The sequence below is a fragment of the Struthio camelus genome, chromosome 11 (genome assembly GCF_040807025.1).
Source record: "Struthio camelus isolate bStrCam1 chromosome 11, bStrCam1.hap1, whole genome shotgun sequence".
Taxonomy (NCBI): Eukaryota; Metazoa; Chordata; class Aves; order Struthioniformes; family Struthionidae; genus Struthio; species Struthio camelus.
This window is the reverse complement of record NC_090952.1, coordinates 7410433-7432809: the sequence shown is the minus strand read 5'-3', so window position 1 is coordinate 7432809 and position 22377 is coordinate 7410433. Positions and strand designations below refer to the sequence as shown.

Genomic DNA, 22377 nt, shown 5'->3' with positions numbered 1-22377 from the left:
ATAATTTCACACCAGAACTTCTTTGTGTATAGCTTTGTAAATGATTGTGCAAAAATATTGTTTTAAGAGTGATCTTGAAGAAAATCTATGTGTTGATACCTTTGGCAAAGCACAAAGACCTCAAGTCTGACCGTTTGTTGTTGGAATTGTGTTAAAAAGCCTTAAAAACTTTTAAGTGGCCAATTTTCGTCTATCTCTGAGCAGGACATGCAACTCGGTCCAAGTTTTGTGGCTCGGGAGCTCCAGTTAAAAACAAGAAAAAAGTGCATAAGGGAGGAGAGGCCGGACAAAGAAACCTGTGCTGTCCTTCAGATTTAGTTTATCTAAAGTGGTATAAGCGCACTTAGACTCCAGAATCCCTTTCACTTCTCAGGGATATTTCCTGAGGTTGGGGGCCTTAGGAAATCATGTAGAGAATGAATAATTTGGATTTAAAAAAATAACACCACCAATTAACAAAAAAAATGTATTCCACATAATCTTCCTTCTGTCCTAGATGAAGTCAAGATCGCATTTAGAACACCGCTCCCATCTCAGCGTACAGACTGTATTTTGGAGGTATTTCATAAGAGAGTGAAAAGTGAATTTAAAGGGAATGCAATCAGTTTAAAAAAAAAAAAAAACCAATCACACTTTTTTTTTTAACCACTGTTGTTACTTGTAACTCCTACACCCTCCTAAGGAGGTGGTGCGTTGGGGAGTAACTCCTTTTTCTAATTTACTTTGAGTCTTTCTATACTGCCAGTTTCCTAGTTTCCCTTTCAGTGTGAGAGCGAGTTTTCCCTTTTGTTCCTGCAGGCCATTCACATGCAACTGTGAGGAAGGAGGAAAAAAAGTGATGCTGAAAGCACAAAAAATTGGCAGGGAGATTTGGGGCAGATGCAGCATCTGAAACTACTTTTAATTCTGAAGAAAAAAATTTTGTCTAGATTTCCCGTTGCTGATGTTCCCTTATCCATTCCCCCCCCCCCCCCAAAAAAAAAAAAAAAAAAAAATTCATAAGGCTTTGTGTGTAATCTGGGTGTTTAGAGCGAGACCCTCAACTGTGCTTTGGCTTCCTTTGGCCGCGCAAAAGCATTGAGCTGCAAGAGAATTGCTCTCTTGGTGCAGAAACTGAGGCTGGCAGTCGCAGGCTGCCTTCAAGGACTTTCTCACAGTCCCTGTCCTTGTGCGTGTCCCTGCGAGCCTGAGGACACTGCCATCGCCATACGTGCTGCTGCTGAAGTGGGGTGCTCCGGAAAGGCTGCTGCAAGGAGGCGTCCCTCCAGGGCTGGCTGCGGCCGCGGTGGCGCAAGTCCCATACCCCGGTGAGTGCCGGTGCCCTCCCCTGAGAAGCAGGCTTGCTTTTCCCTCGTCTGGTTATTGCAGCCTGGTGCTGCCACCTCCCTTTGTGCCAGCTCAAATGTTTGTATGGTTGAGCAGCGAATCGATCTGCCTGAAATGCAACCCTGCAAAAAGTAAATAAACATATGATTTTTAGTGTGGATTTGCTTCCCCAAGCCTATGTTGCACATTGGCCTGTTTTGCATGTTTCTCTTCATTTGACCTTTGTTAGAGATGTCGCGTGTTGCTAATGATCGTGTGCAGATGCTGTGTAGACTGCTCATTAGCACTGTTTTTTTTTTTCCAATGGACTAATGCAGAAAGAGTGTATTTCTATATTTTTAGTTGATCATATTCCATATTGCTTTGAAACTAAACACACTGAACATACCCCTTCTATAAAATAGGGAGCAGGAGTCAGATTTTTGTATGTTTTTAATCATCTTGGATACAAGTTACTTCTCTAAAAAATAAAAATAAAATAAAATAAAAGACTACTATAAAAGTAAAATGGCAAATTGAGATGTTAGACTACAAAAGTATTCAAAATAATTGGAGATTATCCTTTAATTTATTGAACTGAGGAAGAGCTAGGTCTTTTCCTTCTTAGGCAAACTATATATTTTGCCCATGTTGATGACTAGTGGGACTGCGGATTAAATGCTGCAAATTTATTTTAAAATCCTGATTACGGTAAATATATGGCATCAGCCTACGTGGCGCTGTCCAAAAGAGAGACTGAAAGTTGACTTACACCTTCCATTCAAACTTAAGTCGATGGTGTTCCCAAATTTGGATTAAATTGGGAATTGTCTTGATTAATCTTTGGGAATTGTCGATGGTGTTCCCAAACTTAAGTCGATGGTGTTCCCAAATTTGGATTAAATTGGGAATTGTCTTGATTAATTAATTAAATCTTTGGATTAAATTGTCTTGAGGATTTCAAGTTGAAATTGCACATTAAGTTGGAGGCTGTGTTTCTGCAGCAGTTGAGTGTAGTTACTCTCTTGACTGATCAGCAGAAAGACTTTCCTGGTGATCGGTTACTGCTGTTGTCAGTGTCGTTTCCGTTCCGTAAACATGGCGGTTGTCTCAGGTAATGCAGAGCCTCTGAATTGTTCCCAGATGTGCCAGGATGCGTTGTAAAACGCACGGAAGAGAGGATTTGCAGGACTTTAAACACTGGTAAAGTTTTGAGGCTGCCCTTGTGGGCACTGGCAATAAAGTGAACGGCAGAAGGTTGCCGGTGTCGCTTGTAGTTCCACTAACCCAAGTGGCATTGTGAGAGCCTACCACAATGGAGCATCTTCTCCTGCGTCGTCTTGGAGATCTTTCTGCAAACGTTTTAAATCGTTAAGAAGTGGGGGTGAGGCAGGTGCGGTCTCGAGATGGGATCCGGAGCCTCCATCTCTGTCACGAGGACCGCACCTTGCGACACACACTTGTACCTTCCTTCGGCGGGAGCAACCTTTCCGCTTCTGCTGCTCTTAGATCGATAGAAACATCCAAAAAAGCAGCGTGGGAGATGACACGTTAGTGCAATAACCTGCTAGTGCTCGAGTTAGGTGGAATGAAGCAGGTGATGGTTTGATGAGTCTGGGTGAGGCAGGGAAGGGCATTTTGCATGACGGGAAGAAATCACAGAAATGCATATGGGAGCTGCTCTTGATGTTAGTGGGAAAGTCATGAAGTGGCTAACTAGGTTGCAGGAATGCACGTGCGTACAGGAGCTAACAGAAATCCCCTGGGGTCAGACTAGACTCCGAAATCCCCATACGATATAAGTGGGTTTGGACTCTCTTGGTTGGAACTTACCATAAACCGGTCGTGAGAAATGGTGTGGAGTAGCAGGTCCTCAGAAATGAATTTACAGCCTTTGATTTTCTTTTTTTCCCCCCACCCTCTGGAAACACTGAGTAGCAGAGATGTGTTGGGAAAGCACGAGATGGTTTCAAGAAGCAAAAAATGGCCCATTCAGTGAACAGTCATTGATGAAAAGTGAGGTTATTTTTAATTTCTTGTACCATAAGTATTTCATGTATTTTTCATCCTTAATGGCATTCTGCCTTGTTATAGGAATTAAGCACTGCGAGTTAAAATAACAAATCTGCACTATGCTTTGGTAGGCTTTAAATCAAAATGGCATTCTTTTTTTGTGAGCCCATAATCCTTTCTTTTATACAGTTTGATGCTAGCCAGCTCTTGCTTCCTGAGGCAGAACCATTAGATATCAAAAATATAATTGCTCTCTATATGAGTGCTCCTTTGTAGCCCATCCCTTTCATGTTTTGAGGCTGCATCACTTTTATTTCTTTAAAAATATTCTATTAACTTCTTTCGAATTGTGTATCCCGGACTCGGTGGGTAACAGGTCACTGCTTTGTTGGGCTCTAGTAGAGAAGTGGAGATTCTGTGTTAGGATTTGTTTTGTGGTGTGGTGGTTCAGCTGGAAATAGTGAAATCCAGAGACAGGCAAGTATAATTATCGCATCAATGCCAGTTGGGAGTTAATTAATCTATAGTTCCCCACCTGGCATCCGAAGTGGAAACTGTTTTGGGTGAGGGAGGGAATAGTAATGGTTTATCTTGTGCTTGCTGGAGGACTAGAGTTTTGGAACACCCAGATGCCGAAATATGTACGTTGTACTCTTTAACGTACTGCGGGAATATTGCTTTATTGCATTACACACCTAAACATGTGGAAGAGTCTTCTTTCTCTGGACAGGTGTTTTAAAACCCTGGGGTGTCTTCCCCCTCCCCCCCCTTTCTTCTTGCCATTCTGTATCTGTAATTAAAAGTACTGCCGAGAACTGCAGAGTACGTTTCCCCCCTCGCCCGGTCCTTCTGTTCCCCAGGAATTAGAGTGTCGCTGGGCGAGAAAAGAGAAGGATTTCGGAAGTTTGGTTGACCCGTTCTTGAGACCAGCAATTGCTACTCTCTTTTTGAAGGTTAGAATTCTAAAACCCCAAATACATAGACATTCCCTTTAATAATACAAACCCGTTTTCTCTAGTCTGCCAGGATTCAGAGCGTCTGGTGGTTTCCATGGAGAAGCATATTTCTTACAAGGCCTGGCTATTTTTGCAGACTATTTTGTAACATATTTGAACCTGCTGTCTTGTGCCATTTCTGTTCTCCTCCCTTTGCTCCCTGAGTAGTGCAGTGAAATACTGCCAAATTCCCATTAAGCTCTGGGGGAAGAGCAGGTCAGGGGCCCAGACTCGGTATCCTTGACGTTTTCGAGAGTCGGGAAACTGTCTTTGTGCTATCCCCTAGTTTTATCGTTGATCCAGGGAGAGTCGCTGCCAGGGTGAGAGGTGAGGTGCTCCCGCTTTGAGCTTCGTGCCACCAGAGGGATGAGTCCATGATCGCGGGAACGGTTGCTTAGGAAAAGGTAATTTGGTTGCTGCTGTAAAGTCTAATCACTTGTTCTGAATTTTATGTGGACTAAATTTAAGCTGTTTTTTAATTGACAGCTAAGCTTTCTCTAATTTTATAATAATATGTAAAGTTTTGTCTAATGAAAACACCATTTCTTCTTCCCTAATTGTCTAATGAGAACTTACATTGCAAAGGAGGTGCCCGGCTCCTCTGCTGCTTTCTTGTCACGGCTGCAAGAAGAGAAACCTCAGACAGTCGTGACTAGACAATATATGCTTTTTGGAGTTTGTCTCCTATTGCTTCGGCGTTGTCCACTACGAGTTTAATTACTGTGTGAGAAATACTTTATTCGAGTGGAGCCAAAATCTAGGATTTAAGCCAAAGTAAATTAACAGTTCTCAGAAAACCTGGAGTCCCAAAGCCAAGAATTTCAAGGCTTTTAGGCATCTCTGTGTTATTGGCAGGCATCTCGTGATGTCATGTGGTAGAACAAATGGACACCAAAAAGCTGAAGTCAACGTTGTGCCAGTTTAGCAGGGAAGATTAAAACTGATTAATTTAGGGAGGCCAAACTGGAAATAACGAATACACACAAAAACGGTGGGGTTATTTCTTGCGGAATATGCGTTCTTTTCCCTTAGTGGCAGAATTCCAAGCTTCACTCTTGGCTTCTTAAGTTTGCACTATAGCTTTTTTATCTTGGGGGCAGAGGAACTACTTATTTGTGAAGCTGTATTTGTCTAATTATATTTCCAAATGTGTTAAATGTAGTGGTTCTCTCTCTTTCTCTCCCTCCCTCTCTCTCTCTTTTTTTTTTAATAAACTACCATACCTCTTCGTCCAAACATTGCATTATGCACAAAATAACTGGTATTTAAGAGCTAGATGGGAAAGTCTTAGCAGTTGATGGCATAAGGCTGACACACACATTTCCTTTTGAGGGGAATTGATCGTTAATTTTACACTGTGTGTGCAATCAGGAGAACTGCATATATGTAATTTCAGTGCGGAGCAGGCAGTATGAGTTCCTCTTTGTGCCTAAGTCTTACAAGATATAGATCCCTCAGAAAGAGAGTTTTGACACAGCTCAGGCTGTGGTGGTAAATTTATCTAAAGTGGCCCTGTTCAGACCCTGGAGAGCAGGTAAAGATGGATGTAGTCAGATGGAGATCTGGTTTCTACACATTTGGATGGCCGTGCTCCCGTCAATGCTGTTATGCAAATGTTTGCTCTGTCTAGCAAAACTGGTCTGAGCTCTGTAGGTCTTTCTTGCTGTTAGGCTTGAGATCTTCGAGAAGATGCTAAACAAACCAGCACTGGCAGCTTTCCCCTTTCACCCGTTGCAGGTTGGCCATTGACGTTGAACCACCTGCTTCTCATCAGCTAGAATCCCACCTCCTGTGCAATCCCAAAGAGGGGGAAAAGTGTGCGGTATTTCACTCCTGTCTCCCTGCATCCTTTCCTCTCCCCAAAATCTCATGCATCTGATGAACTGTCACCTGGTAAGGCTTTGCAACTTAGCGCTTGCATTGTAGTCCGTGCTAAAGATACACTGTGACTGAAAATGTTTCAGAGGTTATACACATCCACTATGCTTCATTGTCATCAGGGAGCAGTGAAGAAGACAACGCTGGTTACTGTACTTTACCGTGAGGGCGAGTGCTCTAAGGAGAGACACTGAGTTAAGTTTCATTTATACTTCTGTGCAAGGTGTGCTATGGCTGCACAGATCGAGCTTTGCTTTTTGAATTCTGTGCTGGGTCTGTCTGGTGTCGTGTGCTCCTCCTTTTGTGTGGATGATCTTACCCAAAGAAAAAAAAAGTGAGAGATTCTATCCCTAAATTTTCTTATCAAAGCCTCCACCAGTCTAAGCACTTGAGAAAGAAATGCTGAAAGCAAACCAAGGCCTCTTATATCAACTTTGCCCCTGTGTTCAGGGAAAGAGTTGCCCAGTAGATCGTGGGGGCTGTGGCCCCCTGTATTGGCAGCGGCTGGTTTGGCAGATGCTCCAGATCCTGCGGTGCGGGGGAGGCTGTGGTACTCTGACTCCTCCATCACCTTCACATCTGCGGCCGTCCTTGGTGTGTGTGATACGTATCATAGCTGCACAATTTACTGCGTCTGGTAGGCAAATGGTACCGTGTGCTGTGAGTGAGGAGAGGGGGTACCGTGCAATACTGCAACAAAGAAAGCACATGGTGTGGGGAGCTTTTTATCTGGTCAAGGTAAAAAACAAAAACAAAAACAAAAAGCACAAAACACAAAAACACAAAAAGTTGGAATTTTTTTAATGTAGAAATACGATGTTCAATGCATGTATGTGTATCCTGTGTGTTATAATGACATGTTTTCACTCATGAGGAAAGGTGAGGTGGACTGAGAAGAATCCCCCTAAAGTATGTGTGTGCACGTGTGTATATGTATACCTAATAGCCTAAAAGGTGCTGCTGGAGGTGTTTGCTGGGGGTAGCTGCGACAGAATCCACAGAGAAAAAGAGGAATTATGTATTACAACCCATGTGACTTGACTGGATTCCTTGTTTTGATGTTTACAGTGGATGTCAAAGATGTATAAATGCAAACAGCACATTCATGAATTATTTTGGGTTTCTAGTAGGTTTCTGAGGAAAATCATTTGTAATGAGCTTTATTTATGCACTAGAAATAAAGATGGGATTAGGAGAATATTGAACTGTAAATGCACTGGTGATTTTTGGCTTTTGTGCATAGCACGGAGATTCTCATCATTTATCTCCGTTCTGATCTTGAATATGCAGAGCTGGCTGTGCCTTTTATGCAGCAGCTATTTTAGTTTGCGGCAGTCTGGCCTCGCGTCTGTAGTGCGTGCTCAGTGCAGAGCATTGAATATACCTCCTCAGGACCCTCCCTGCGGCCCTGCCACTGGCCCCAAAGCTTTTCTGGACTTTGTTAGTGTGCTCTGAGCCACATAATTTCTTCTATGCCTTTGTTGGCGCTCAACTTTCTGCGCAAACGTCCTGGTTGCGTGGCCTGCTTTACCTGCTTTTCAGCTGTGGATGTGGAAATACACATGGTTTTACTCTCCAGCTTCTTCAAGGCTGGAAGAGGTCTTGCAAGGAAGGACAACTTGGCAAACATTAAGACACTGCTGCAGAGAGAACGAGCCAGAAGCTGTTGAGGCATCTCCAACACAAGGAGTCTTATTTTGGCAGGAGAGGGAGATAACATACCTGGAGATTTTGCTTTCCAGATCTCCTGCTGGGATTACAGAGTGGTGTGAAGATCCAGCAATGACTTGCCAAGGCTGTCTTGAGTATTTTGCTTGCTGCATCATTTTAAGGGTGATGTTTTTAGACAAACTGAAAGGCTTATGTGCAGCGGGCTTGAATGTCAAGGGCAGTCTTGATGTGTGTGAAGAATGCCTCTATCTGAGGTAATCTGCCATATGGAAAAACTGAATATATGCTTTAGCACCTCTAGAATAGCGTGCATTGACACGTTACGTGTGGCCAGAGTGTTTGCACAGGGCACGGACTAACTTACTCGGACTCTGCGCCTACGTATTGAAACCTTAGCTTAGAACATACATAGGTCCCCATATTGACAAGCCCTTGTTTTGCTGGGAAGCAAGGATGCATCATGTAATCTTGGGAGTCATCTTCGATCAGGAAATTTGGTTTTCACTGTTGCATCTTGACAGGACTGTTGAACATCCTTCCATGATTAGCGTATTAGTTAGTGCCGTAGTATCTAACGTTAAGAGCACTTACATCTGCAATTTCAATTTCACACAGGTGCAGACAGAAAAATACTTTTTCTTAGCAATTTCAGGCTCATGCACTTAGGGCAAATATATCTCTATTTTTTCATTTGCCTCCCTGTATGCATTGTGCATGCTGTTTTGGAAGTCCTGGGGTGAGCAGCAAGCCAGCTGTTCGGGGCTGACCTGTTGTATTGCTCGACAAGCTCTGAACCAGTTGTGTTAATGTTATCAGATTCATTGAAGTGTTTTCCTTACGGTTGCTGAGTCTCGGAAGCAGCTTCTTCAACTCTACCTATAACCGTCTCTATTAAATGCGTTTATTTTGAACGAATCTGATTCGGGAGGTTAGGTGTTGTTTTCTCCTGGCTAGTGTAGTCTTTCCAGTTCCAATATTATCAGTGATGCTATGTTAGGGGAGTGGATTTATTTTCTTTTTTATGAGCCAATTCTTTAGCTTGAAGGCCTGCTTCATCTTATTTAGCCTTCTAGATTTTGCAAAACAGCATTGCCCCCTTGTTGGGCTGCGTGGAGTAATACTTTCACTTTAATTTAGTCACCTTGAAAGAGGACTGCCAAAAACAAAGGCAGGACTCCGTGATACGGATCACCTTTCACCGAATCAGCATTGTTGCCTGAGAATATCTCTCGCGGTGAGAGAAGCTTGAAACCTGCAGGGTGTCTTTTTATGAAAAAAACAAAATATATACTTATTTGTATGCATAGACCACCTAGGGGAGTATCTTCTGAATTTTGTACTGTTTTAAACATTCATTGATGTGAGTGCTTATTGCAGAAGCAAGGACAAAAAAAGATGTACAGTAGCTGAAGGGCCATTTTTGTCTGGAGGTGCACACAACTGGAGTAAACAAGATTCATTAGAATAAGCGGGAAGGAGAATAACCGTGAGGACACGCTACCTGCTAGTACAGTGGCTCAGGACTTCAGAAGTGAGACCACAGCTGTTTTAGCCCTTTTAGTACAAGAGAAGTCTGCTGCTGAAAGCTGCTTCCTGAGCTGCGCAGAATACAGGTTGTGTTTGAGGAGGGGGTAAGTATGGGTTTAAAAATATTTGCATATTTCTTTAAAACAAAAAATCAATCTCCGATAACCCCTTCCCCTCACTGAGGTCCGGCTCTAGGACGTTACCAGCTGAAGCCTGTGCAGAGAACTGATCAGAATTTCTTCTCGTCCTGACTGACTTGCTTGGTATTGGACAGGCGGGGGAAGTCACGGTTTCTGGGCCACGGGGGGTCTCTTGTTGTTTTGATTTGGGCGGGGGAGTGGATTTTGACTTTATGCTGGTGAATTGCTGTTTCTTTATGGGATGTTTGCAAGAAACCTCCCAAAAAATTGTAACCAGTGAAGGCATTTAAGTCTGAAGTTGGATGCATTTTATCATGGAGCAAATGTTTACTTTCTAATTTGTGTTTAAAGTTTTTGTCTTTCTAATTGAGCGGTGTAAGAATATAATTGTTTTAAGGAAGCGTCTGACAGAGCTAAAATAGAGCTTCAAGAATTTCTGAAGAAGAGGTATTTGGCGTAACTTGTAGAAATGAAAAGGGAGGTATCTGTAGCCCTTTTAGGACCTACTAGGACTGAGTGCCACTTAGTTTTTTTCAGGGTTAGTGTAGTAAAGCGTATAACTTAGGTCATGCTTTTTGTCTGGAAGGCTCACAAAGCACCATGGAATTTCTGTGCCCAGAACACTAAATTGAAGCCTACTCTAGGGCAGACTGTAACGAGCTTTTAAGATTGAGCAGCAGCTCAAAAATGATTTGATATATTCAACAGCAACAGCAGGAAATGTTAGTTCAGCAAATTATGATCACTAATGTGGTATGAAAAGGTTATTCTGTAACCCACCCAAATCTAACAGCAATGCTTAATAGCATGTCAAGGATACTGTCAAGGTAACCTGAAAGTTCTGGTCAAATTTGTGAATAGCCTCTAAGAAAATCTAACAATACAAATTGAGAGATTGCTGTATACTTAGATCATACCATAATCATGCTTTTGAATTTAGAAATTTATTACCTTTGAATGCAAATTTCTGCCAACAAGTTTAAGGGCAGCTGTAAACTTTAACCGTAGGTGAAAGTTTTCTTTCTCTACTTCTTTCCCTCCTGTCTACGTAAGTAATTCAAAGGCTCAGATCTGAAATACGGGGATACTTCTTAAAAGATGGTTGAGGGTAATACTGTGATGGTGTGGGATGGCTTTGCTTTTACACAGAGGGGGAGGCTTGTAGGCTGGATCTTTTTATTTCATTATATCAGCTACCAGTCAGTGTCAGGCTCCAGACATACTTCCTCAGTATTTTCTCTGCTCCCTCCCTTCCTTTCGCAAAGCTGCTGCTGTATCAGGAACCCTTGTAAGAACGGCACTGTACCATTAACGAAGGTGGGTTAGCCTAGAGTGTGTCCTGGGACATCATTCCTAGCGGTAAAGGTGTCTAGAGGAAAACTTGCCTCCAGGAGCTGTGTGAAACCTTGTAGGAAGCAGCCCTCGATTCAGAGTATCTATGGGCTTACATGAGTTAGAAGTGGAACAATGAGATACCCTATCTGCTGAGGCAAAGATGATCTGCTCTTGTGGCTATCAGATGCTTTTGACGACTGCTCTTTGAATTGTTGTGAAAGGTTTGATTGTTTTTGTTGTTTTTTAAATGAACTCAATCACTGTGGTTTGTAAAATTGATTCCTTGCCGCCTTTTCCCCAGAAGGTACCATTACGCGTGAATAGACCTTTCAAATTCAGCTCCATTGAAAATAATGGAATTAGTCTGTGCTGTTGTTCCCATTAAGGAAATCAATCTTGTTTTGAAAACCCTTGTGCTTTTCAGAAGAGCAGAACTTGATAGGAGGATCTACCCTTCTGCTAGGCAGAATTCCCCTGGAGATGTCTGTTCTTGGTGGGCATCTCTTGAGGTTCAGTTTCACATTTGGGGGAGATTTGCTGTGATTTTTTTGCAACTGGCATTTCCTTGAGTAGTTTCCTGCTGTTGTTTTTTAATGTTGAACTCTTTCCACTCTTCTGTCTTCTTTTATGACGCTTATGTCAGGTCACGGACAAATAGTTATGTTCTCGGTGGCTTTATTTTCGGTAGTGTTATCCTCATGATTGCTGAGCATAACTAACAGACTGTATTTCAAAATTGTCTGCTGCTTTTTCTCTGCCAGAAATGTTAACTGCTCATCTTTGTTCATTCAGGACAGCCTGTTACTGCTGTCAGGTCTTTGGTTGCCTTTTTGCAGAGTTTCTTAGCCCTCTTAGAGCCAAGGGAAAGCAAACTTTCCCTTGCTGGATGCAAAGTCATTGATGCTTTGCTGACTAGAGGCCATGGAAGCTGTGGATTTCTTGGTTATATTCTTGCTTAAGACAATATTACGTTGGCTGCTTTTCTTGTTTTGTTATTTCCCTACTCGTTCTGCTCTATGTATTTTATATATATGTATTATAAACAGGGAAGTTTCTTTAGGAAAAAATCGTTGTTGAGGGAGGGCAAAATGAGACTAAATTGGCAGCTTTACAGAAGGTATGATGCCTTTGATTAGTTGTCAAAGAAATGTGATGTACTAAACTTTATGAAGATTAAGGATGCTAAGATGGTTAAAAATCCGAGTTTCATAAATGTTTGGTGTTAGATCTAGAGCCTCTTCCAGAATTTTAAATTTGAAAATGCAAAGTATTTGGTTTTTGCTATTCCTTAGGAGCCCTCGAGAAGCTGTGGAAAAATGGAGTTCTTAAAATCAGTGTGCAAGTATTTGGTATTCACAGTTTATGAGTTAGATAGAGACACATTATTTTTTGTGATTAATAGTGAGCTTCTGAGATGCATTAGACACTATTTACAGAAACTGAGTACCAGAAATAATAGTAGCATTATCCTGAACCTCGTAATTACTCTCAGGGTCCAATTTTACATTGTATCCAATGTTCAATAAATAATAGCAGTGTATTTTTCAGCAAATGATTATTTAGGTATTTAGATGGATACATGTGCAGCAGCAGAAAATATTAGTTAAATCAAACAATGCCTTTTGAGAGGACTAGAGAATCTTTTTTCACCTTGTGTACTTTCTTTTATAACCACACCCTCATCTCCGACTCTCATTCTTTCTTTTCACCTGGAAGACAGGAGTTTACAACAAGAAATGCATGGGTTTTGCATGTGGAAACCCTATCCGAATCTCCCCTGGGCTCTGCATAGCTAACCTTTCGGAGCCTTTTATTGCTCTTATCTCTGTACCGTTGGATTCCTGAGCTGTCCTCCTTCCCCTCCACTGCCACTCTTTCTAACTGCTAATAAATCCTAGTTTACTTAACAAAGCAAATGAATAGAAAGAAGCCTGCGGACAGCTAGCGAGATTGCTCTTTCCTCTGACCTCCTACCCATTTGCTTATTGCAGGGAGACATCAGGTATCCTTCTTCACTAGGAAAACCAAAATGTGCTCTTTACTTGGCCTGGCTAAGGTGTGGTATAGGAACTTAGGGCATTGACCATCTCAGCCCCTCTATTCCCCAGCCCGTTTCCTCCTGCATTGGTTGACCGTGGCTTGATCGTCTCCCCCTCTGTGACCAATTCTCATCTTACTCATCATCTTTCAAAGAGGAGCCTTTGTTGGGCTTGTGCTGTCAACTTCCATTGCGTCTTTGCTAAATGCTCAAATAAACATGTTGCTGTCTCTTGTGGGGAGAGTGCTCTTTCAGTATCTGCAGAGTGACTGCAGTATCTTTCTTAATCATCCCCTTTACTATGACGCTGAGAGGAGGAAAAAATGAAATGCCCAAAACCTGACAGCGGTTTAGCTGGCGACAAATAACTGTCATATTGACCGGTTTAGTCTGTCTGTCTGTTTCTATTCTCTTTTTAAGAACAGATATTGGATTGTGAGCTGTTTGAAATCCTCTTGTTCTGTGCTTGTGCAGCACCAGGAACTGAGACTCGCGGAGTCTGTGGTAACAGAGTCATCGCTGCCACAAAGCTATATTTCTAGTGAAGACCAAGGAACGTGTTTTCAAGCTTGTTGGTAGGTGAGAGGGACCCTCAGGCTGGTCTGACTATGGTAATTTGTCAAAAACTAGAACCTTCGTTAGGACTTCATTTTCTGAAAGTTGACCCGTTTTAGCTGAGGTGAGACCTTGGGAGCCCTTTTTTTCCTTGTGAAGATAATCTAAGAAGTTTAAGGGCAAGAATGTTTTTGTAAGGCCCTGCCAACACAGTAGATTTTTGTGTCCGTGGGACGCTTCTTGCTGAGAAAACACGCAAGATCAACCTTTAAATTTGCATTTCCTGTAGCTATATTTTACTGTTATCTTCTAGATGTTGAGTGGAACGATGCTTTATCTGCAAAGCTTCCAGCAGTCCCATTTATGGTACTTAATATGCTGCAGACCTGAAGTATAGGGACTGCGTGAAAGCGCTAACCTCCAAGGGGAAGGTTAGCGTTTGTCTGCAGAAGAACCTGTCGTGGGCTGGGAACCAGGGAGCCTTAGGGTCTGGTCCCAGTTGTGTTCTTGAGCGCAACGAAACCAAGTCAGTTTTCTCTGTCCCCTCTTTCCTGTCTTGTCTTTTTGAAGTTCTCTGGGTGGTGATCATCCCTTTTGCCTGTGTGGTGGATCCCACCTGACACCATAGCCGTTACTATGTAAAGCGTGACCCTTTCTTGCACGGTCTTACGTGTGTTCAGCCACTGCTGTGGCCTTTCTTGATAGTGCTGTGGCAGAATGAGCTGGCTTCTGTATTTGCTGCTGCTTCAGCGTTTGATCTGTAACTAATCTTTATTGCTTGCTTTGACATAAGTCATGTCAGGACAATGAAAAGCTCATCTTGCATGTTAGTATCTGGGTTGAGTTTGTCAAGTCTTCACTTAGAGAAAGTGTCTTCCTGACTTGCAAACAGAGCAGCAGACTGGAGATGAAAAGCTGTAAACTGCAATAAACGTGGAGCCCCAAGGTACCATTTTTAGAACTATTTTTCAGAGTATAGCTGCTCTTTAAACTGACTTCAGTAATAAATAATTAAAGCATAAAATACGAGAATAGTAAATATTTCATTAAAATACTAAACAGAAACTACAAAAGGTGTTGAAGCCAAAGGAAGCGTCATGTTTCCCCTCCTTCCTTTTTTTCCCCTCCCTTTTTTGATTCTTCTTTTTCTCCTAAGTGAGAACCTTGGTCTGGGCAGAAGGAAGCAAAGGGCACGCCGCACAGGCGTGGAGCCATTGAAGAGACCATCAAGTCAGAGATTAGCTCTTTCTCATTACTTGTTAACCACCAGCTTTTGAATCTTCCTTAATGGTTCGGATAATATCGCATGCATTCCTTCCCTAAAAATGTTTTTAGACCTTGTAAACACAAGTAGCTGGGAAGTTTCATGCTGGTCTGTTGAGCTCCAGTTGGAAGTGATGGCTTCTATGGTAGTTAATCACTAAAACATGTTAGTATATGGAGTCACGTTGTGTATTTGCCATTAAAATGAACAAAACTTTCAAAAAAATTGCTGATTAAGAAAGTGGATAATACTGGGTAGTAGATAAACAAACAAAAAGCAAATCCTCAGAGTCATTTTCCCTGAATTTTTCCCGTGTGCTGGACTTCTGCAAGATATAAGCTTATTTAGGTGCTCCGTGGTTAGATGTCAAATAACATAGTGGTTGAGGCTGCGTTTATTAATCAAGATACAAAATGCTGTTCATTTCTAAGAGCTATTCAAGCAATCCTGTCTAAACCCCAGCAAGAGCAAATAGATAAGTATTTATAACTGGTAGAGGAAGAATGAGCATTCAAAGTTGATGAAAATCTAACTTCCATTTAAAAATGAAACCAAATCTAATCTGGAGAATTGGAAGCAATAAAGATAATATGTTAAAGGGTATTTATAGGCAGTGTTGATCTTTCTTCTGCACTGAAGTCTCCCAGGCTTGCGGTTCAGGGGACCTGTCTCGTATCTCATCAAATGATGGTAGAAACAGACCTATATTTTACTGTTGACAATTCTGCCACTCTTTCTATGACAACGTTGCTGTTGATAGTCTTCTCTAACCACTGATTTTGTTCAAGTTCAAACAAAAAGTGCTAAATGGTTATATAGTCATCACTGTCTCATCCCTCCCAAGGACCCGAGCAGGTAACATTGAACTGTATTTCTGTAAGAGCAAAAATCCAGAGTTTGCCTCTGATCCCTTTTTTCTCAGCGTTACACTGAGCTTTGCCAGAAGACATTAGTTGGGAAGTGCTTGATCACTTATTGTGGCTCTGATGTCAGGGGTCACTTGGGATTAAATTCAATAGATGTCTTGGCTGCAGCAACATGTTGCTTTTAAGTGCTTGGATCCCTGAATACAGCCCAAAAATCCAAGTTAAATACTTTGTTCTGTGGAGCATTGGACAGTGCATAGAAGTTTGACACCCGACAAGGTGATTTAAAAAAAAAAAAAAAAAAGAGGTATCAAGAGCTCCCTGAAACCAACAGAGCTGAATGTGGATGTGAAATCCCCGTTGATCCCTGACCCCTGGGGATTTGAAACCTGGACACGTTCCAGAGTAGTTTCTTGATCAGAGAATTTACCGGGGCAGGAGGGCAGGAGGAGACCGAGGTGTTCAATTTGCTTTTCGGATGGAGGGGAATTGCAGCACGGAATTGGAGAGATGCAGAGGGAAGCTTCAATGAAGCTCAGTGGGATAGGGAAAATAGCTGATCAGCATAAGTGCTTGAAGATTTAGGGGGCTACCAAAATTACGGGCTTTTTTGGATCACGTTGTTTTGGCCGATATGTCGGAAGTCTGTCTAAGCGCCGTTCTCGGCACGTAAGTCCTGTTCCGTGTATGGCCTTTTAACCTGTGTACTTAAGTTGCCCCTTCTAAGATGTCACAAGGGAGTTGCGAATATTGGCTGTTGCTTGTCAAGCATTTGAAGATTAAATATGCTGTATGTGAACGAGTTTCTGCTTTTCTTATGTTGAACTTGGATACCAAGGTGATGAGCATGGTATGAATATCTCGAGAGAGAGAAATGCTGAGTAGAATAATTTTTATTGATCTTAAAGCTAAAAGACTTTTCTACAACTTTGGGGGGTTTTTTTTTGTACCTGATTACTCATTTATATCCAAATAACGGTGCAATTATGTTTTCAGCAGAAGAATGGAGAGGAGGAAATTATCATTTTAGTGAAACAGTGTAATTCCTGAAATAATAGTTAATTTTTTCCAGTTGCTTGGTTTCAGGTGAAAACAAATGGTGGATAGCTGTGGGTGGGATTAACACATTGCGTATGTGCTGAGCACTCTGGCCCTGCTGGAACAGTAGTGTACAGGCTAATGCTTTGTTTCATTTGCTAAATCTCTGCTTAGAAGACCTTTTAGAATTTATTTAGAGCTGACATTATTTTTAAAAATGAGTATAAAAACAATGGGCACATGCCTGAGATAAGCTTTCTCTAAATGTGATTTTTTTTTTCCCTAAACAAACCCCCCCCCCCTAATTATAAAGGATTGCAGCTTTCAGATAGTGCTGGTATGATTTAATTTGCAACTTGCTATCATTATCTGAGTCACTCCTGGGGAGGAAAATATATGGAGTAAATCTGTTAGATATACTGCAGGAAGACTGATGCTTCTCTACTGCATTATGGTTGTGACACCTTGAAGAGTTTGTTCCTGATATATTAAGAACACATAAACTCTTTCAATTCAAGGTACGTGAACAGTCTACCGTTATTAGCCTCCTTTCTAATTTTTTATTCATTTTTTCAGCCGTTCACTATGTCTGAGGTATGAACCAGTTTTGGAAACATTTTGAACCAGCTTGATTAAATAGTCTTCCCTTTACAAAGTCTTTTGATTAGCTGAAATGCAGTATTATAAAGCAATTCCCACTCTTCTGCCAGAAATGGTCAGGATTAATGATTGCATTGCCTGTGAACAGTGTGGTGATGTAGCCCCATGTAGGTTGGAAAGATACACTTATTAAGGAGGTTCCCATTAAGTATCTTACAAATCCTGATGAATAGTTAGCTGCTACTCATACAGACACTTTGTCTTGTGCTGCAAGAGTAATTGTTGAGCAGCTGTGCTTGAATCCTTTTCAACACAGTTGTTTCTCCGTTCTGCCTGAGGCAAACGGATGATGCTCCACGGCTTGACAAGGCCCTCTCCCAGAGGGACAGAGTTGTATAAGTGAACTGACAGAGGTTCTAGTTCACAAAATGGACTGGAATTATTAATTTTGCGGTAGTGTGAAATACAGAATTCCTGGCTGCTGTGTCTGTGGAGAAAGAGGAGGCCGCTGTGTTGAGCGAGCGCCCGTCCGTTCGGAGCTGACTCCAGAAAAGGCTACGCATTTTCATTTCCTCTTTTTAATTTTTCCTGCCCAAAATATTTAAAGCCAATGTTGCATGTAAAAAAAAAATCACAAAACATTAATTATTAGTGCTGAGAGTGTTTTGAGTCATTTTTGTATTCAATCGACTGTAATTAAATACTCAGTGAACACAAAATTAGGTCATATATTATGTAAATAGGATGAGACATCCACTAGCTCTGGCAACAAATGCTTTGGAGTCCTTAAGGGTATAATTCAAGATTGGACTCTTGGAGCCTAATCGCTTCTGTCTGACCCTGATTCCCTTCTCTGTCACACACGTACCTGAATGCAAAGTAAATACCAAGGATTGCGTTGGGTGAGAGCATCGATAGGTCATTTGCTGCCTCCAGCTGTGACCAGTGAAACTTCCCTCTTGCCTGATGTTCTCAGCTATTTTGGAATGAGCTGGGGGGGGGGGGAGATTTTCTTCTTGCCCACAGTGGGCCTCTCTTTCTGCTGTGATCCAGCCATGTGACTTAAGTGCAGGTCTAAGATATAGTCCTTTAGACATGAGCAAAATTCATGCAGGAATTTAAATATGTATGCTGAAGTGTGATGCCCAATCAGGCCTGGAGCACTCCGCGCTGTCCAGGACCATGCCCTGTGTTCTCTTAATTTGACACTGGATAACTTCCATTTTAGCAGGCATAATTACAAATGCCAAACCTGATTTTGCTCCCGTTGAGGACAGTGGGAGCAGTAACCGGTCCATTATTATTAGTCATAATCATGTAGCTCTCTTATTTAAAAAAAAAAAAGAAAAGAAAAGAAAAAAGCACACACACGCACACCCCCCGGCTCTTTGATTCTCCCTTCTTGTGCCAGCGGCTTGCAGGCTCAGGGTGCATGCTGTGTGAAGCAGCATTTCATCATCGTCTGAAGTCACTCCGTCCTCACGTCCTCCACTCGCTGCAGAATCATTGTTCCCTCCACGCCAAGTGGCTCTCGAGGAGCAGCCACAGCCTCCCCCGTCCTTTTCTCCCCAGCTGTCCGAGTTTTTATTTTTAAATCTGAACACAGGCCTCCTCACATACGAGGCACGTGGAGAAGAACAAGAGCACGTTAGAAGGTGCTGGTGGCTATGTGGCGAAAGAAGGAGGAAAAATTACGGGTAGTTATGTTCCTAACCTTTCCTGGGCCTCCGTGACCCGTGCTTCTCCCACCCTACCCCCTTTTGCTTTCTAGTGAAAGGGGCTGGGTTTCAGAAGCTGGCTAGGGGATGATGCATCATATATTCCGTTTGTATCCCTTCGATGTTAGTTTTCCAGAGCGTGTGTGATTCTGTGCTGCTTGTATTCTTCAGATGATGGAAGAAACGCATTTTAGCCCATTAAATCTTGAGGTTTTTAAGACGGGCAATGTCTAGCCTTGCTCCTTCTGCGTTTCCCCCCCAAACAAAGTGCCTTCATTTTAAAGAATTTCATTCCTTGGCCCGTGATCGATTCCTCATAGATCACTGGCCAAAAGTAGGGTACGTTTAAAATAAGAGATCAGCTTTGTCTTTGGGACTGAAGGTAATACACAGAGAAGCGTGGGGGAAACTTAAGCTGCTGAGGTGTCATCGTTCCCCAACCCTGATGTGGTGGGTCAGCATTATTTTCTAAAAGGGAAGTCAATGAGCATATTACTGGAAGGAAGATAACCTGTGGTTTTTATACCTGGGCATTTTTTTTTCTTCTAGCTCACTGTGATTTATGAAGGTATCTGCCTGTATGAAACCTATCTTTTGTGCCCCTTGAATTTACGCGACTGAAGTCGCAAGGAAATGACTGCAACGGTTTGGTTCTTCTGACAACTGCCCGCACCGCAGGAAGCAGTCTTTCAGCATCAGACTCTCTCCTGACCTCTGCTAGTTCTGAGAGACAAATTATGTAGTTCCTGCAGTTTGTCTTGCCATATTACCTCTGGAATTGGAATATAGTGCATGACATTTGCAGTCCAATATGTAGAACTGAAAAGCTTATTAGTCTGGCTTGCCTACGGTTAACCTACGTATAGCATCTTTAAGAAGGCCGATTGATGTATCGCAAAGGTGGGCAGCTTCTAGGAGCATGCCGTTGGTGCTGTTATGTTCTGTTTTCATCCTGGGAATGTGATGTTAGTTACTGTTTGTTTTCAGTAATAATAGCTGCTGGGGAAAAATGAGTAAGACTGGGCGCGCTGAAGATTTGATATTTCACTTTCAAACTTCCTTCTAGCTGGGTGGGTCAGGCTTCAGTGCTTCCAGTTTCATACTGTCAGGAGGCATGGATTTGGCTTATCAAGCAATGCTGGACTTGCTAAGTGGTTGGCAGACATTATAGAAAAGCGAGATGCTATTCATGCTGCAGTGGATAAGAAGTTGGAAAGCATTGGTTTAAGATTGCAAGAGGCTGAGAGGAAAATTGAAGTCATGGAGATAACGATCATTGGGTCTAATGCTGTTCTTGCTGAGAATGCCAAAGACCAGGTTGTAAGCCGTGCAGAAGTCCAGTTGATGATCTGGAAAATAAGCGCAGATTGAGAATTATCATCTTGGTGGGAGAATCTTGTGAATATATCGATGGAGAAGTAAAGAGATTCATTTGCATGTTGCAGAGTGCTAGTCGAGCTGAATAAATGCTAGGTGAAATGAAAAGGAAAAAAAAAAAGCTTTAATACATCATGAAGGCATCATGTTCTTGAAATGTCAAGCTAAGTAGTGACTTCCTGGGACGATAAATTAGTGTCTAATATTGTTAAATGACACAGTAATTTGAAACTGGCCTGTCTGTTGTAACTGCACAACCAAGGATTTTTGCTGGAAGGACTTAAAATGAAGAATATGTTTTTGTTTTTTCACTAAGTGTGGGTAGTGTTTCAATCTAAAATATCATAAGATAGTTATAATGCCCTGTGATATTTTTTCTCTGTCATTGTGGTTTCTTTTTTCCACATGCCTTTTAAAAAAGAAAAAAAAGAAAGGTTTAAAATTGGTCTGGCTGAAACGCGTCTAGGGTACTCGACTTGCTATTGTCAATAGATATCGTTTAATCATTTTCTATTTATGTGACAGTTGGCAGGGAGATGAATCTGGAGTAGAGTAGGTGCCATAGGCCTGCGTGTATATATTTGTGTGTGTGTGCATGTGTGTATGTATATACATGATATATAGATTATATACATCATGTATATGTATATATGATATATAAAATGAGCTTTTAGGTTAAACTGTTTTTGCTAACTGCATTATGCACCAGTAGGTAATGAACAGATAAGATCATCTCAGTTGTACGCTCAGTCAGATTTTGTCCTCCAGCGATGGAGATTTTGTGTGCAGCTGCTGACAGAAGATTTTATTTGCCTGACAGAGGGCTCTGTGGATGGAGAAATTTTTCTCCATCTCCGAGAGCAGTCCTTCAGCCCATTTTTGAATTGTCCAGCTTTGGACTCATTCCTTCATAGAGATCCATTGATTTCCTCCAAGCCATTAAATATCCCCTCTAAAATTGCCATCTTGGCCTTTGCCTCAGCCTTTTTATGGCTCCCTTGGCCCGGTTTCCTCCTGCCCAGGCCACCTGGTACAGCGTGGGTCCCGCTGCAGCCACCAGGGAAGGAGCAGCTCTGGGAGACGGGCCTCTGAAAGGGCGTGTGGTGGAGATGCGATGAACGTTACTGTGGGTAGTGCCTGCTCGTGGTTATGTGTTTGCTTGGAGAGGGGTCTAAAAAGGGATAAGCGGATTAACTTTTCATTTCCCTGCATTCAGTTTTGGTGCCAGACGTGTTATGTGCCGCAGCATTAGTCATTTCTGGTCAAAGTTGTGTGTATTGCTGTCCAAGGTTTGGCAGGTCTGGATCGTGGGGTTTGGGGTTTGGTTGGTTGGTTGGTTGGTTGGTTTTTGTGGGGGTTTTGGAAGTGAGAGGGGAATGGCTGCTGCTTCAGTTTTTGCAACGGCAGTTACACGCGCTAAGCACATTGTGTTAATCAGTCCCATCTTCTGAGATTGCTTGGGATTCCAGGCTGTGACGCTTTGCTAGTAAGAAAAGGGAGAGATGTTACAGCCTGGGTGTTTTTCTTTGTTGCTGGTAGTAAACGAGAATTTGGAAAACGAGGATTATGCTCTACCCAAAGGATGACTTAATGTATTGCAAGGACTGACCGTTTAAAAGATTTAATCTTTCCTGCTACAATCTATTCTTATGTTTTACTTTTCCCCGAAAGCCCTGTGGAGTGACTGGAGTTCGTTTGATGGCAGCGATACGACTTCTGCGACGCCTCTCTCCGAGCGACATTCGGGGCAGAGAGCTGGCTGAGGCTCGTCCGCGACGGAGTCGCGCGTCTCCTTGTACTTCGTTCCTGAAAGCAGTCGATGGTGGTGCGGCGACGTTAGTTATCATCTGTGTTACGGTCGTCACGTCCGGCTTTTATCAGCCCCGGGTCCCCGTTATATACTAGGGACGCGCGGGGCAACTCGGAGCGAGAGGCAAGGCTGCAAGCAGGGAGGGAGGCGCGTGGTTGGCCCCCTCTTCGGTCTCGCGGGGAAAGCAAGTTTCTTACCCGAAACTCCGCTGTATGCTTGTGGGGGAATGGGGACGGACCCCACGGGT

General features: G+C 42.4%; 1 protein-coding gene across 4 annotated transcripts in view; it reads left to right on the top strand.

Moving 5' to 3' along the window:
* NEXMIF (neurite extension and migration factor) overlaps window positions 1-22377 on the top strand; it is a 178218-nt gene that overhangs the window by 44945 nt on the left and 110896 nt on the right. The window contains exon 1 of one of the 4 annotated variants that reach the window (XM_068956622.1): window positions 4675-4717. The exons of the other annotated variants lie outside the window; for them this stretch is intronic. The gene's annotated coding sequence lies outside the window, so the exon portion shown is untranslated. Of the gene's footprint in view, window positions 1-4674; window positions 4718-22377 lie in introns of those variants that run through there. 4 annotated transcript variants of the gene reach the window in all.